The 12,853-nt window shown below is 42.2% G+C and overlaps 1 protein-coding gene across 7 annotated transcripts in view; it reads left to right on the top strand.

Moving 5' to 3' along the window:
- The window catches only part of LOC141809421 (RNA binding protein fox-1 homolog 3-like), a 499,189-nt gene that overhangs the window by 254,853 nt on the left and 231,483 nt on the right, over positions 1–12,853 (top strand). The gene's annotated exons all lie outside the window — the stretch shown is intronic.

The following is a 12,853-nucleotide window of genomic DNA, read 5'->3' as shown; positions in this document are numbered from 1 at the left end:
CCATTCATGGCTTATGGTTGTTCTGGTTATAAAGGCAGCAGAAGATAAAACGCTGAGATGAAGAGGAGATCAACTCACTCTGAATGTTTCAGTTCTTCGATTTCTCGCCTCTTGAATCCCCCAAACCTTATCCACAACATTCAAAGTAGACATATTTATGAAATGAATCAAATCTGCAGATGCATGTTCTACTTTTCCAGGGATTTCACTCACAAGCTTCTTTTAGTGAATAATATTCTTAAACTGAAGTGGCAACCTGGAAAGTATTGTTTTTGGCATCACTTTACTTTGTGTGTGCAGATGAGTATTGTGTCGGGCTTTCAGCGTCTGCTCCTGTTAGTCAAAGTGAATAGTTTCCATGTTTTCTGGAGGTCAGTGTCGGTTAAACTTTAGTAAATGCTGGAATTGAGTCCATAGAGGTGCAACATACCTGGAGAGGGCTGTGTGCGTCTGCAGCACCTTCGAGTAAACGTTTCGTGATAGATCCACTCTCTCATGCACGATTCATTTGGAAGCGAGACTCAAATTTCAGCCCGGCTATTTGAGCGCTCCTCTTCTCACCCGGCCTCACTCGAGGTGCTCCAGAGTCTGAGGAAACTGCTTCACGCCCTCTCGCTGTGGACGCACCGTTACTGTAATATAGCCTGTATGTATGCACGCCTTACTCTCCCCTATCCGGCCATATTGTGCTAATGTGTGCTGGTTAAGTAGCGGAAGACTAGAGAAAGACTCTTATCCATATGCCTGAGAGCCCAGGAGCCAGCATGATCTCTCCCCAGATGGAGTCCTCTGCCTCCCCTCCCGTCCTCAGCGGAGCCATATAGCAGGTGGCAGTGAGGATCAATGGGCCTCCGCCATTACCTCCTCTCCACTTCACATCTCCAGCCTCATCTCCAGGGGGGGCCCGCGGGGCACGCTGCGCATCTCGCTGCAGCACACCGGGAGAAATAGGGACGTTTTCCATTAGTCTAATTGCTCGGTTATAGTTCTATATTATTGCCGTGATCACCACTGCGGCTTGGTAATGATGGACCTCCCGTGCCCCCACATATAGCTGGTGGGTGTTATGTCTCCCCCGTCACCGCCCATTGAAACTCTGCTTGCAGTGGGTGTAGGAGGAGGGAGAACAAACTTAATGCGGAGAAGAAAACAGGAGGATAAACAACAAAAGAGCAAGCGAAACAGAGAGGGGGGCTCTTCAAATGTTTTGATGTAAGAGTTTAATCAAATAGCCCCAGCTATTTACATTCTCAACAGGTGCAGCATTTGGCTTGATTTATGGAACAAACACTGGAGTTCTCCAGCTTGTTCATTCGCCGCTGCGGAAAAACTGGCAATATGGGGCTAATTTGGAATAATTTGCTGCTGCTGTGGCCACTGGTTAAGACTGTTTATATAATCATGATATAATAAGAAAAATGAAAATGAGTTTTTCACGCAGTTCAGGCCCTGTCAAACACAGCTCATGGACTCGCTAAATGATAATTACATTCCTCAAGCACGGCATTACATTTTACCCTCTTACATGGACTTTTGTTCACGCTAAATGGAGGGAGTATTATTTTCATTCTGAGGCGATATGACCTGGTATTATTCCCACATCTGAGCTTCCTCCTACTGTGGAAGCCCCCCCACCCCACCCCTTCATCAGCGATTACACGAGGGGTCCTCCATCAGTCAGCAGACGAGGTGAGGATTATAATGAATTAATTTGCCCTCAAAGACTCTGCCTTTCTTCTTCTGTTTATAATACCCCATTAGCATAACATAGTCTCCTATGATCGAGACATTGGCAAAGCTTCAGTTTAAGCTGCTGAATATTTCACAGCTGACCTGTAGCTCTCCCTACAGGTCAGCTCATAAAAGCTGCTTCCTGTTTTTGGATTTCCTCTCCTATACAGTGCGATTGTGGCCGATTATCCGGCCTTGTGTTCCTTGGAAGGAGAAAATCCTTGGCCGAGATTCCTGTAGTTTTTTTCTCTTTTCTTTACAGGTGTGGGTATTGATCTTTTGCCTTTGCTGCGGGGGCTTGTGTTCGCTTAAAAGGCCCACTGATGTAGCAAAGCTTATTAAACAAATAGGCCAGAGAACAAGGCCACAATCCCTTTGAATCATGAAGGAGGTTGCCCGTCTTAAAGCTAAGCTGTATCAAATATGAAACGCTCTGCTAACAAGGTGTGTAATCTATTTTAATCAGATCATATTTTATGAAACAAGGAGAGGGTTGAACTTAAGTAAGAGAGAAAGATGGAGATTCAACGATGGGTTGCTGTGATTGTATTTTGAAATCGAATGTGACGGCTGGGGACCATGACTTGATTTTACATGCATGGCTTTATAATGAAGCCACGCCAAATGGTCAGTTATGGTTAACTTTAGGGGGAGCGGAGCCTTGCTGTAATGGGAGGCTAATTCAGGGCCCATAACTCCTTGACAGACCGCAGAGCAGAGCCGGAATATCTGATAAGGATGTACGTTACGGCTCCGGGGCTGAAGTAAAGGTCTGTATTTGTCTGCAAATTGCCAGGTTGCCTGAGGATATAACAGGGTCAACAGCAGCGCAGCACATTTCTCTGAGTGTACACAGCTGCGTCGCAGACATAAATATGATACAGAAACACATTCAGTCAGACGATAGACTCGCTAACTTGCTCAAAGTGACTCGCAGGAGTGACTTCATGTTGTCATCACAATTCAGGCCATGATCCTTCTTATATATCTTTACACTGGCTGGGCTCAGAGCCGAGTGTTTTCAATCACCTTTTTTTCCCTCCTCTTGCGCCATAAATTGTTTCAGATCCTGTGACACTAGACTTGGTCATGAATATATGAATATATATACACTCCCAGGACCTGAGGAAGCTCCACTAGTCACCCGAGGTAATGGATAGAGAGATATTACATATAGCTCAGGGAGGTGCTCCTTGGATTTTTAATAATCATAAGAAAACATTTAACATCAAATCCCTGCCCACAACAATAAAAAAACGCATGAAGATTGAGTTTTATTTTGAAGCTGACAGAGCCATACAGTCATCCTCTTCCTCCCTCCTGCTGTTTCAGTTAATAGCAGAAAGGAGGGGGGTATTAAAACTAGTTCTCTGTGTGAGAAAATCTTTTTCAAGCACCTCAGAGAGAAAATAAGAGAAACATTTCAGAGAGACTTCAGCCACTGAAACACAAACCTTGTTTCATTATTTTTCAACTTAAATAAATGTTGAAGTCTAAAATGATTAAAAGGAGAAGAAAGTTTCTGAGTTTTGGGGATATTACTTTAGTCTGGAGCCACGAAATGGCTTGTAATGGCTGAAATGTCCTCTTAAAGTACTCACTTTTTCTAGTGACAGGCTCAAATGGTTAACTTAAGTGTTTGAGGAGAGGACACAGACTGAGATCGTCTTTTAAGTGGAGGTAAGGTCTTTTTTTAGTGGGACGCGAGATACATCACAGATCACAAGCCCAACTGGTTCCAGCTCATACAGTGGGCAGGAAGTGTACGGTGTATGAACTGTATAGATTTTATATTTCTGTGTACATTTTTTTGACAACAGAGAATGGAACTCTGAACATACTGTAACATAAATAAAATAGATTACTGTTTAAAATCACAGTTTGACAACTTAGAATATTGCAAACAACTGCATTTTTTTTCATCTTGCAATAAATTTAGATGGGTAGATAAATAAATAATTAAATATTTAAATAAATAAATAGATAAATGAAAGTGTAACCATTTGTTTATAAGCTACAGTTAAATGTACCAAAAACAAAAAAAAGAAAAGAAAGAAAGCCATCAGCAGTTTGTTTGAACACTGTCTAAAAACTTCATCTGAGAAGACATTTAGCCAATGATAAAGCTTTTTACTTTGGGGTGGCATCCAAGTGGCTTAAACTATGAATCTATTTCAGAAGTACTAAAAACTGCAGTTCTTTAAGCATCCACTAGAGGCTGGCTGCAGAAACACCAAAAACACAAACACACTCATTCAAATGAGCCAATCTTTACAGCAAAAAAAAACCAAGTTAATAGCCCCATTGAATTAAAAAAATGTCTGAATATCTAATTTCTTTACACACACTGTACAATGAGTAATTTTTTTTTTATAACCCATTATTCTTCCCTTGGTAGGGCATGTCTGACTGGACTGACAGGTAGGTACCACGTAGCTATCTGTGAAGAGGCTAAAGGTCCACCTCTTTACCTCATCCTAACTCACACAAAGTGAGGATGAGTTCAGCATGTCCAGTATTGCACCTACTGATGATTGGCTTTAAAATAAATGACATCCGAAAATTAAACAGTCTACGGAGGGCCTTGGGCCAGTGGCCAGTTAGAATTTAGGAGGGACACCTGGACACACTAATGTAGAAAACAGCTTCTGCCTTGTGTCTTTCTTCAAAAATGCTCACTTCTAAATTTATCCTCTTGGCATAGCAAGATGTTTTTGGTGAGCCAGGACTTCTTACCAGATGCTAGCACCCTTTCCCGTCCTTTTCTTATAAATGTCAAAATTTCATTATCCATAGAGTTCAGCATGATGTTTGTTTAATGTCTTGGCTATCATGAAATCCTGGTTTTCCCAGAGAGTAACATCGAACTGTCTTGAACTTGTAAGTCCGTCTTGTGTTGGATTAGTGCCCAATTTATTTTTGAAGAACACACATTGGGGAAATGATCCTTTTGTAACTTTTAACTATGGAAATTCAGGACGTGACTAATTAACTGACACTGGCTGAACAGGAAAAAAATGCAGATAGGTGATGAAAGGAGGGATCAGGTGATTATTCTCTTAAAACTCACTCACTGCTTGAGATGAGTGATTTCTGATTTCAAAGAAAGAGTCTGTCCCTGTGATGTTGTCAGACACTTCAAACAACAATATGAGGCTGTCAGAGACAAAGAAAGAACTTTTAGAGGATGAAACTTGATCAGATGTGTTTCCCTCAAGAGATTTATCTGCATCTGCAGGGGCTATTCCAAAACTTACTCTAACTTCTATAAGTCATTTATTCTCCAACATGTGGAAATTTGTGATACAGCAGACACCCTAACTCTTTAAAATCATATACTGTCTTATTTAACAGTAACATCTGACTCTGAAATCCACCATTATTAGAGCCTAAATACAAGGAAAGCACAAGTGTTAACAAGAAAAGACAACAAGTGTCACATACTGCTTTTTCTTTGTAGTTTTTTGTGCCAAACTCTCCAGATAGTGTTTCCGATACCCCCCTGGATAACCACTACAGGGATGATGAGGAAAAGAGAGGAGGGGGAAGGGGCAGAGGGAGGAAGAGGTGGGGTGCCTGCGTCTTTAAAAGCGAGATGGAGTGAGGGAGTGGGGCGGACGGGTGGCTGGCAGGATTGTGCTGACGGCAGGGCTTTGGTTCAGAGCATGCCCATTAGAGGGAGCCATAAATCCTGGGCTCTCTGGGCCGGGCTGTGTCAGCAGTCCACTGAATGAATTGATTTTAAACGCCACTGAAAAAAAGAGAAAGTACGAGAGAGAGGGAGAAACACAGAGAGAGGGAGGGAAGGAGAGAGTGACTATTTAATTCACCCACCGCCAGAAGCCCACACCCCCGTTCCACCCCGCTTCTCAATTCAGGACTGAAAAGGGGGAGGAGAGAAGTCTAGAAACACTGAAACTGTCACCAGCAACAAGCCCAGGGCTGCGCGGCCCCCACACCTTTGATTTAAACAGGAGGGAGACACACAAACCAAATACATAATCTCAAATTCCATACAGCGTTTGTTCTCTCCCACCCCTCTAATTTTTCCTCTCAGCCCTCTCCTTTTATATCTCCACAAGAGAAATGAGACATATCGTAAAAAAAAAAAAAAAAAAAAAAAAAAGACGCTGCTGCATTTGAATTTCAAATGTGTTGGATTTTGAAATTGATGTATGTGTTTATTCATTTACAAGCAGCATCCATGTGTGCATGCATTTATATATTATCAGCTGCAATGAAATGCTGCGAAGACGCTCGTAGCCTGTCTCTCTTCCCCCGTCTCTCTTCTCCCGTGCTCCCCCTTGTCTTTGTTTCAGTGCAAGAAATATGTCTGCAAACAGACACACGGTGAATTGTGCATGAGGACCAGTTTCAGGAAGCGTGCTTATTTCATGTAAACACATTTAGTATCTGTGCTAACTTTCTGTTTGTCATATTTTACCCTCACGCTCTGACATCCCTCTGTGTGTGTACCTGTTGGTGTGTTTGTCTGTAACAATGCACAAAGATAGTGTTGCCAGAGACAGACGGCCAGACAGAGGACACTGGGAATTTAAAATCCCAAACACAAAACATAAACATCAAGCCACTTAAATGTGGACAATAGGAATTAACTTCAAGACTCCTAGGACAAACATCGCACTGCACAAAATGTTATTTGGTGTCCAGCAAGCATAACTTGTAGGAGGCCCCCTGTGACCACTGTGTTTAATCCCCACACTGCGGGCCTTTGCCAGAAAAACTGTAACAGCCTGCTTCCATTGTGCTAATGTTAGCACAGGCGTGAACTAACTTTTGAACTTCTGCAGAAGAAAGAAGAAGAAGCAGGTGTAGCAGCAAACACCTAGACTCTGCTTCTTTTTGTGCTTTTGCTTTTTAAAATGTTTAAACACGTTCCCTTTTGGAGAAATTATCACTTTTTAAACATCTTTCCTCTTTTTCAAACTGTTTTGACTTGTAAATGAATCTGTTTGTAATGTTTCTGAGATAAGTCAAGCTACTGTTGTCAATTCATTGACAAAAGTAAGTCCACCTCTGATTCTGTAGGTGGCGGTAGGAGCCTTTAAGTTGAACCTTCTTCTTCTTCTTGTTCACCTTTGACCTTTTCAGTCACACACAAAAACATCACTGATCACTTTAGCTCTTCAGCTTTTATACGCTCTTGCATTTGACAGCGTCATCTTGTTTACTTCCTCTCTTTATCCTCTTCTGTCGAGCATTTGTTTACACCCGGCTTCCCTCCGAACATTCATGCTGTTGGACTTCCAGGTCAAAGCCCAGCATGCAAGATGTGGAGCATGCGCTGAATGTCTGGACCAGTTTGGAGCTGATTAACATGCAAAAGAAAACTGATGCAGAGTTGCATGATCTGGATGTGTAAAGCCCCGTTTATACCAAGCTGTTCAGTTCCATTTGTCTTGGTACAGGATGCGTTTTGTGGCTTTTCCTTTGACTAAAACTGGAACAGATCCCCAAGTTACCAACTCATACCATCCCTCTTTTTGGTACTCTCTGCTGGGGTGCAAGACATACCAATCAGACCCCAAAATATGGAGCTAGAAACACTGCAGTTTGTTGATTGGTCGAAAGAATCATAACTTCCTGAAGTTCCTTCCTCCTACGGAGTCTCATTCTTCTTCTTTATCAGATTTATTAGTGGGTACACTGTGTCATGCTGCTATGCTGTCAAGCTACTATGTAGCTGATGTGGCTATCGTTATCCAACTTAGACCCCGTTTACACAACAACGTTTCATCTGAAAACGTTAAAACGCAGTGAAAACAATCTGTGTTTACATGGAAATAGAGAGGAACTGAAAAAGCTGTAGTAAGCATGCCAGGCCTGTAGTCGACGCTATAACTGTCAAGTCCAGAAGCCGCTTTGGGAGATCTCCAAGAGGTAGAGTTGAGCCAATCATCTGGTGTATCAGGGAATACTAAGCAATAGTGGTGCGGCAGATGCACATTTTGTTGAATGACAGTCGGCAGATACAGCAGATTTAGCAGCACAAGCACAACACGGTACATCGCATCGATCATAACAACGGAACTGTTGTCCTGTTGTATGCGCTTGCGCGAGGCGGGGCGTGATATCAGCGTTTCCACTGAAAAAACTGGCCTACTGTTTACACTGCAAGGGTGTCAGGAGCGTCCCACTCTGGAGGCCGTTTTCAAAAGTTTGCATTTTATGTCGGCTGAAATGCTGAAAAACAGCAAAACTTTTGTGTTTCACCTTAAAACCATTGTTGTGTAGACGGCCCCTTAGACACCACTCACAAGACTGGCACGGTGGGCTGTGGATCAGGCTTTACTGATCCGACCCATACCAAACCACACTGAACCATACTGGACCATTTAGTGGAAACCGGCTTTAGAGAAATTACTGGTGCAATTTCAGTCAGCCTAAATTTTTACCTTCATATAGGAAGATGATGCACGGAAGAAAATTACTGTTTGGGATTTAGAAAATGTGAAAATCAGCTTCTATTTTCTTGCAGTTTGTTGTAACTATGCCTATTTGTTTTGTTTATATGAACCAAATTCCGTACCTTGGTTCCTCTTTCAACACAAGTTGTCAATCCCTGATTTTGACCAGCCACTTTCTGGCTGTTTCCTGTCTGCTGTTTGGCACTGGGCAGGTAGCCTAAAGAGGATTTATCACAACTTATTTACTGCTGAAAAAGTGATGAGGACCACTCAGTAAATGTGGCTTTACACCAGAACACTTTTCAAAATTAGTCAAAGGCTAATTTAGATGATGGGAGGAAGTAAAACTTGAGGTGAGAGCAAAAAATCTCCCGCGTTGCTGCATCATAGTGGTGAATTCAATCATTTGTATTGAAACTGTGTTGATAATTTGAGCCTATCTTTTCAATAGAGTATGATTTATTCTGTTTTAAAAATTGTTTCTTATCATTTCGACCTGATATAACGTAGAGGAGGGATAGGGTGTTGGATCGGGGAAGGGGAGGGTTTGCCGCGTCCTCTCTGGCTCATTACGCTGTTTAAAGAGCCGGCGCCTTCGAATCACCTGCCCAGCTCCACGCTTCAAACAAGCTCAGCCACCAGGGATCATACATCAACTTCTCCATGGGTCCCCCGGCTTCACTTTTCCACCGTTCGCCTCCCGAACACACGACGCTCACATGTATGGCGAGAGCAGGAAACAGATAGCACCGCTGGCTGCATACTGATGTCACGCTGCATGCCTTCCACAAAAAATAATAATAAATTAGCAACAAACCAGCCTGATGTTGTTCTGTATGTGATCATAAATTTTATCCAATGCTTCCAGTGGATTTTGCAGCATCTGAGGCCTGGTTTGTGGCCTCGGCGTTCCCGATGCATGGCTCTTTTCTGCATGTAAAAAGTACACTTTCTCATGCCTAATTACCCACAGGCGAAGGCATGAAGAGGACTCGCTGCGTATTACTACAAAGATTGCGAGGATATTTCACTTTGAAAAATGGCAAAGCACACAGGACTAAGGGCTTGATTACAAGGAGTGGGGCACACAGCCTCTACATCTTCCTTCCCTCATTTCAATTATGGCTGACTGGAGGCACGGTGCTGCCACCATCCTCAAATAAAACTAAAATATGATAAAGCTGAAATATCAGGCCCGGGACCGCTCCCAGCCTGGAGCCATGTAAGGCGCAGATACTCGGCACGTAATTACAACATTTGCCAATATTTTTTTGACGGGAGTTTCAACGGGGATATGAGTGAAGAGGGGGAGGGACAGCATGAGGAGCCTTCATGGTACATGATAAAAAGCACATTTCATTTTGCCCTTCTCTATGGATAACAGGAGACATGCATGCATTGCGCTGCAGCAGCTCACCCTATGTAGCGTAGGATAGTGGTGTTATTTTTAAGTTGGAGGATCATTACTCATGTGTAAGATGCTCAAGCTAAGAGGGAGAGGATGTGCTGTCATAACAGAGGACGGTGAGCGTGGGGAGCGCTGAAAAGAGCATGTCGTTTCATGTTATATGTTCCATGACAAAGGCCTTCCTGTGGTTGAAATCTTAACAATCCAAGCAGCTGAAAGCAAATATTTTCCTCATGTTTTGTATCAGAGGGCAGAGAGATATGCTACAGAGCGTTTTCTTCATTCAACTCATGTTTGCCCTTTTAAAAGCTGCCCCTCCGCGCCCCCCCTACAGCTCCAGGTGATGCATGATGTGACCGATTTTTCACCGTGACGCCCCCAACAAGGTGGATATCCTCTGGTTCCCGGATTCCTCGATGGCTTCGGCGCTCCAGGCGGGCGCAGTCCAGCCTCTGTTGTGTCAGTGTTAATGACTGTCCGGCACGCTTGCCGTGCCGCCTGTGACACACAGGGTCACGGCTCTGTGGATCCAGGGCTTTCAAGGGGGAAACCCCAGCCAGCAGGGTGCAGGGTTCCCTGCTTCACAGGGAGCGGGAGAATGAATGTGAATTGACAAGAGGATTTGCAATGAGTGTAATCTATCTTAGCACGTTTTAAATTTTAATTGCTCTGAGAATAGTCTCAGTTGGAGCGTTGTTTGTGTGTGTGAGGCTACAGTTTATACGATTTGGAGATTAAATTTAGCAAAAACACATGTTTATGAAACGTGTGTTTAGGGAGCTGACATGTCAGCTCTCTGCAGAGTCGTGTGAGAATTATCCTTTTATGAAGACGCTGAATTCTGAGCACCAATGTGACTATAAAAAAGTGGATTTCAGCACTATCTCCCTCCCCCTTACTCTTTTTGGAGCCACTGATTAAAAACTAAAGAAAAAGAGTCTTACATTTCTGATTAAACAGGAACTTGACTCATTTTTTGTAGACTTTGTAAAAGTACATAATATATCATTTTATGGATCTGATCATGCTCATTAAACGTGAAAAACAACCTCTCCCCTTCCTCTGGCATGATTTACTGGACTCAGACACCAAGAGCTCTTCAGATAAAGAATTTCAGTCTCGTCGTTTAGTTCCTTTTTTTTTTCTTCATGTTGTCATTTTTTATCTCAAACACTTGAAGTAGCTCCAGCAGCTGCTTTTCAAAGGGAAGGAGGAAATGTTTTTCAGAAGGAAGGAGCCTCTGCAGCAGAATCAAGAACGATTCCGCCCCCTTCACCAGTCACAGTGTGGGGGATTCAATCAAAAGTCTGCCCTGTGACCTGTTCTCCGAGAAACAAACAGCCAGCAGAGTCTCCCAAGACCAAAGCCATCAGAGGAGGGCGGCCTGTGTGTGAGCTAAATCGTGGCACCTTTCTGAAAGCTTCCATCATGGAAAAATTGTTAGTTGTCGCAGTGGAGAGTGACTAGCATGGCGGTACATTGATACATTGATGCAGTGAATGCCTCGGACAGTGCAGTAAAAGTGCTGAGGTTGAAATTAAGCTGTTATCTCTGGCATGTATCACTGGGGAGGCAAGAGGCAGTGGTGCAAAGGCAGCAGCCTGTTTGCTTTACTGTTATTGCCTCTGCACGGCCATCCTGCTCTGACTCACCTCCTGTTTGGACACTTTAAATGCTACACTAAGTTTATATATCTCTGACGTTAAAGGTAAACTTCATTTAATTAATGCACATTAAATCTAACAACCTAAACTGTAAGAAACCAGTGTGGGATATAAAACATTGTGCAAAAACTGTGGCCTGATTCACATCGCTGGCCTCATTTTTGTGATTCTGTTATGCTGATTTTTCAGAAAACAGGTCAAAGATGTTTCAAAAAAGTAAAAAGTTCTAGTTTTGTTGAGAGTTGTGATTTGACCAGGCTTATTTTTCCCCTTTAATGGACTCTTGTGCATAACCAGCAGCTTGTTAGGAGTTTGCTCCCATTTTATGTACTCTGTAAATGATCAAACAGCTATTCTAGGCTGTGTATTTGCATAGTTTGTCATGTTAACATTGAATTTTTTTTTTAAGTTAAATCGTGTCAGTGGGCTTTATTCAATCAGCCCTTTTGTTGCAACCATTGGTTTCTACCACTTTCACTTCTATCTTTGATACTCGACCCGTGCTGCAGGTATATACTCCACGTGTGCAGATTCATTCATAAATCTCTGAATCTATCTGTAAACCGATCAAACACTGTTCTAAAAGTTGCATGAAATCATCATAAGTTCGAGGTTGCTTGTAAGAGGGGCAAACCATGGACACCAAGGTCAGACCTTAGCTCTGCCCCAACAAGCCTCCAGAGGCCTCTCCAATCAAAGGGAAAAGTGAAGTGAGGAGTCCTAAGCCTTGTTTACTCCAAGAGGTTCAGTTAAGTTTGTCTCAGTATGGCACGCATTTTGTGGCATTTACTAAAACTGGGACTGATCTCCAAAAACACGACCTTTACCATCCCACTTTTTGGTGCCATTCTGTTAGGGTGCCAGACATACCCCAAAACGTGTCGCTAGAAAAATCGTCATTTCCTGTGCAACAGGGGTAATAAATAATAACACATAAACTTGCCATGTTTAAATCTCTAGCCAACTTTCTGAAGAAAACTCTTTTTGTTTGGAAAATGTCTATTACAGTCAAGACAAAATTCTGGATGTCCTCCACCATTTCTCTTGGTTAACTGTGTCTCGTTTTTCTTCTTCGTTGGATTTATTGGCGGTGTACACTGTGCCGTCACGCCACATGCCGTTACAGAAACAGGGCTTTAAGGAAACCATTTGTTACAGAAAGAGGCTGAAATAAGTGTTTCCTAAAACTCCAGTAAGAGAGAAACAGATTGTTAATTTCTATTTTTTTCATATTGGAAATGGGATACAGGGGTACCATAGTTAAATTATAAAACACAAAAAAGTACAATACCCGCTCTTTAAAAAGAAGAAGTCAGTGTAGTAGTGAAAAACACTGCAGCTCTTTGAGTGTCCACTTGAGGCTGTCAGCCAAAAATCCCAAATAAGCATGTTTATTCATATTTATTTATCAATATGTTTATTATTTACAGTTGAATTGAATTTTTACAGCCCTCTAAATTAATTAGTTGGGTCTCTGGACCTTTTTGACTTTGTTATAAATTAAATTGTTATTTATATATTGTTTGTTATATATATATATATATATATATATATATATATATATATATATATATATATATATATATATATATATATATATATAAAAATTAAGTTTATCAACT

Source organism: Halichoeres trimaculatus, unplaced genomic scaffold (genome assembly GCF_033239565.1).
Source record: "Halichoeres trimaculatus isolate MK-OKI-2021-1 unplaced genomic scaffold, fHalTri1.1 fHalTri1_scaffold_20, whole genome shotgun sequence".
Lineage (NCBI taxonomy): Eukaryota > Metazoa > Chordata > Actinopteri > Labriformes > Labridae > Halichoeres > Halichoeres trimaculatus.
The sequence above is the reverse complement of the archived record's forward strand: the minus strand, read 5'-3'. Positions and strand labels throughout refer to the sequence as shown.